Raw genomic sequence first — 4382 nt, 5'->3', positions numbered from 1 at the left:
CCAATGTCCATCTCTGTCTTCATCAAATTCTAAGACATCACTTGTACTAAATGTTGACTCTCGTTCTTTTTATTTGGACTTTTTCAAGAAACCCTCTTCTTGCAAAAATAAAATGTAACACAGGGTTAAGTCCTATGCACATTCTATTTGTGCTATTCTTTTTGGAAGAAGCATGAAGGGATTTATTAGGCAGAAATTTAAAAGCACATGCTCAATGCAACAGTGCAAGCCTTCAAGAAAGAAGGATGCTACAATTTATTTAATTTATTTATTTATTTTTGCTGTACTGGGGATCGAACTCAGGACCTTCAGCTTGCCAGGCAGGTGCTTATGCCACTGAGCTATATCCTCGGCCCCCTACAATGTAAAGGTAGGGATATTTGCATTTTTGGTTATGGAATTTGTGAAACTATAGGAAGTTGCATCTTGGTCTTGACTTACAGGAAAGAGGATGGTCTCTCCACAGAAATACAAAGGCTTGTTTTGCAGGTGAGACACACGAGTCTCTAAGATAATTCACATAAAAATATTTTTGAATGTTTTCAACTTGTTCCTTCTGACTTTTATTTTTATCAACTAAAAGTATTTCTAAGAGGTTTTGGATGTGACGGGGCCAGAAGAAAAGAAGTATGAACAAAGCTGGGAACCCTGATGTGCCTAATTTTAGGTAACTGGAGTTGTAATCCTCTTAAATCGCCCTTAGTTTCAAGTAAATTTTTCTATTTGCTTTCTACCTATCTTTATTTTTTCCTATCCAATCTAATATTACTCCTGAGACTTTAGTATCCTTTTATTTTTCACTGAAATGTTTAAGTAACATCTCAGGGAATTTCTGTGATACTGAAGAAACATTTGAAACCAACTTAAAAAAAAAGAAAGATTGCACTGCTAACTGTATCTGTGGTGTTTTTTCTTTTGTATTTTAGGGAAGGGTCTACAGGTGTTCAGGGTCTCACTACTAGATCTGACTCATAATGATCCACCTGTTTACAGCCTCCCAAGAGCTGGGATTACAGGCATGTGCCACCATTCCCAGTCTCCATGGCTATCTCAGCACACCTTGGGGGCAGGGCCAGCATGGCAGGTCCGGGGATAGAACCCCCGACCCCTGCACCTTAGTGCAGGTGCTTTAATCCATTTGGCAGGCCCTCTGACTGTATCTTTGAATGCAGATAAAAAATACTGCTAACATGGAGTATTTCTAATAATATTACAGGCTTTTCCCCACCCAGTTTTAAGTGAATTAGTCAGGTATTCACAGTAGTGAAAAGCTCGGCGTGTTGCACCTTCTTTTTCCTAACAACTGTTGTTTAATCAAATTTAAAATAGAAAGTCTTGCACAAATTAGCTCTAAGTTTTGCAAGATTGAACATATGTAGGATCCAGCTTTTTAATATAATTAATTCCTCCATGGAGTGGTTCCCACACAAGCAGTTTTTCCAATGTTTGTAAGATTAATATTTAAATTATATGCATATTTAAAGATAAAATATCCATCCACCACTGTGCCTTGAAAGACAGAGGATCCTCTGGGGAGGAATCAATAATTAGTTTTTAAAATATAGTAGCTTCAGTGCTGAAGTTGAGAACTTACCAAACATATATAAAGCCCAGGCTTAATCCAAAACTGTCAACCAAACCAAACCAAACACTCAAAATCAAAACAAAACAAAAAACCCCCAAAAACCAAAACCAGAACCCAGACCGAGAACAAGAATAAAACAAAATGAACAGAGAAAAATCATTCTGAGATTATTTAGTGTAGGCTTAAATGGCTTTTCTTGTTTTAGTAATCTTGCAGGGGATTGTTATATGTTAGTGTACTTTAGTTTGAGTGCTGGGTTCAGAATGAAAGTTCCATACATATATATTTATTAAATAAATATTTATCTAGTCTACAAGTTCATAATGCCAGAAGACAGAGGTCATTTAAGCAAGATTGTCACGAAATAAGGTAGCATACACAGACCAAAAACAAAATGTAAACCACACAGTTGGAGTCTCAGAAAAGTAAAAACTACTGTCATGGGGATAACAAAAAAAATAGATTACTGAAGATCTCCTGACCCCAAGAAGTCGTAGAGTTTGGACAGGCTAGGAATAGAAAGTGCGGAATCAGTGTTCGGAAAGTTTCCAATAAATGCTTTTTAAAAGTTGGCATGTAAAGAAATAGGCTTTGGTATCACAGTTAATCTGTACAGAGAATAGCTTATTTATGATTCTTTTATAGTGCTAAATAAAATGAGATTTTGATTTAGGTGTGATTCTTAATGAAAGCTCTGAAATCAGTGCTTCAGGAAGACACTGTCATGCCTGACATGAAGACGTCTCAGATTCTTTTCATTGGGCCATTTAATGCCTTAAAATAACAAATCATTAAGTAATTAAAGTTTGAAATACTGTAACTCATTCCATTTTCTTGATAGTCTTTGCCTCTGTTTTTCTTCTTTTTCTTTTTCCTTTTCTTTTTTGCTAGTTTTCTTTAATTATTTTTCAATAGTAGAGTCATCTATACAGTTGGATGTGTCTGCATGTACTTGGGAACCATCCCAATTATTTTGATTGGCACATTTATCTCTCCTAAGAAAAATAAGCCTATATAACTTTTCTAACTAGCAAATTAAAAAGAAACAAACTGTGATTATAGATTTAGTAAGAATAGTTGTCTAATGTCCTATACCATGGCTATAAAACAACATAGGATTTTATATAATAAACACCAAATAAACAAATTGGAAATTAGTTTGCCAGAGTTGTATCTTAGTAGACTGTATTACATGATTCTCTTGGACCAGGACTCCTGTACTAAGCGAGATATTTAAATTGTTGAAATATATACTATTGATAGAAGGTGCTATTTTTCTTCAGCAATGGGATGTTTAAAAACTGCATTGATAGCAAAGGAAAGAGGTTGCAGGGCAGACTGTAAAACTGGATATTTCCTCTTATGTCTGATCATTTAAATAGTTTTTAGCATATTTCTACTTACACTGGGTGTGAACTTAATGAGTAACAAAACCTGTTTTCTGAATACCAACGAATAGCTAAGGTCTAGTGAGGAGAGAAACTTCAAGGGCTAATTGGACAGAAAGAATTTAACATGAGAAAGATTAGGGGCCAGTGAGATAGCTCAGCAGACTAGGTGCCTGTTTAGGCAAACCCAGGGTCTGGGGTGTGTTCCCTGGCACCACATGCTGTGCTGGTCCCACCTCAAGGCACACTGAGCCTGCAACCAAGGCCGGGCGTGGTGACAGAAGCCAGTAATCCCAGCACTGGGGAGCCTGAAAATAGGAGGATGACAGCTAGTCTGAGCTGTGTAGAGAGACCCTGAGGAAAAAAAAAAAAAAAAGAAAAGAAAAGATTAGGAGTTCAGAATAAAATAATTACTAATTAGGTTACTGAAAGGTAATAAAGATCATTAAATTATGATTATAGTATCTACAGTAAGTGGTTATCACTAACAGACTGAGTGCAGAGGAGCAGCCCAGGGAGCTGGAAGCCAGAGGTGCTGTGGCTTGGGGTCCTGGTGATGGAGTTGTTCCTACTAGCACTGAAGATGGCAAAGTAGACCACATGAAACTGGAGGAAGGCCTTTCAGATCCTGCAGTGACAAAATGCTGCTAAGCAGGAATGGTCTCCCCAACCCTGAGCAAACAGGAAACAGATGTAAGTAGAAAGAAGAAGATATAAAGCCCCTGGAAAGAGTGAATTTCATCTTAGTAACATCATTGAATATAAAACTGATCCAGCTAATAAAGCAAACATGTGACTTACAGAATTTCAGCTCCAATATCGCAATAGTAAGTACGAAGTGGTGTTTGGAATTGCGGCAACAGCTTAAAAATAAAAGCAATCTATTATTTTAAAAAATCAATTTCTGCACTATAGTGTTATACTCCTCCTTTTGAAATCGTGCTGCTCAAGGTTTATCTGGACTTTATGCTAATTTTTAATTCTAAGAACACTGAAAACATACATTTCCTTTGTTCAGTGATAAAATAGATTCCTTTGAAGTTCTCTTCAAAGAATTTGCTTCCACACAAATATATTTGAACTTGAATTTTATCAATTAAAATTTTGTGTTTAATTAACAGATTAGGTTACCTTTGAGAGATAGATTTTAATTTTATTCCTATTTAAATTTTTCCCACTTTCTCTTGAGAGAAGGCTAATTGAAAAATCTTAAAGGTACTTCAAAGACATCTTAGCTTGTAATTTATTAATATTATTGAAATATAAAGGTTCTATATGAAATGTAGAATTGGGAAGGGAAGATACACAAGGAAACAGAGAGGAGAAAGAAATATTTTTAAAAATGTATTTATTTGATATGGGGTCTTGTTACACAGCTCGAACTCATAGTGATCCTCTTGTCTCAGCCT

This window comes from Octodon degus, unplaced genomic scaffold (assembly GCF_000260255.1).
Source record: "Octodon degus isolate 3935 unplaced genomic scaffold, OctDeg1.0 scaffold00087, whole genome shotgun sequence".
NCBI lineage: Eukaryota > Metazoa > Chordata > Mammalia > Rodentia > Octodontidae > Octodon > Octodon degus.
This window is presented reverse-complemented; position numbering follows the sequence as displayed.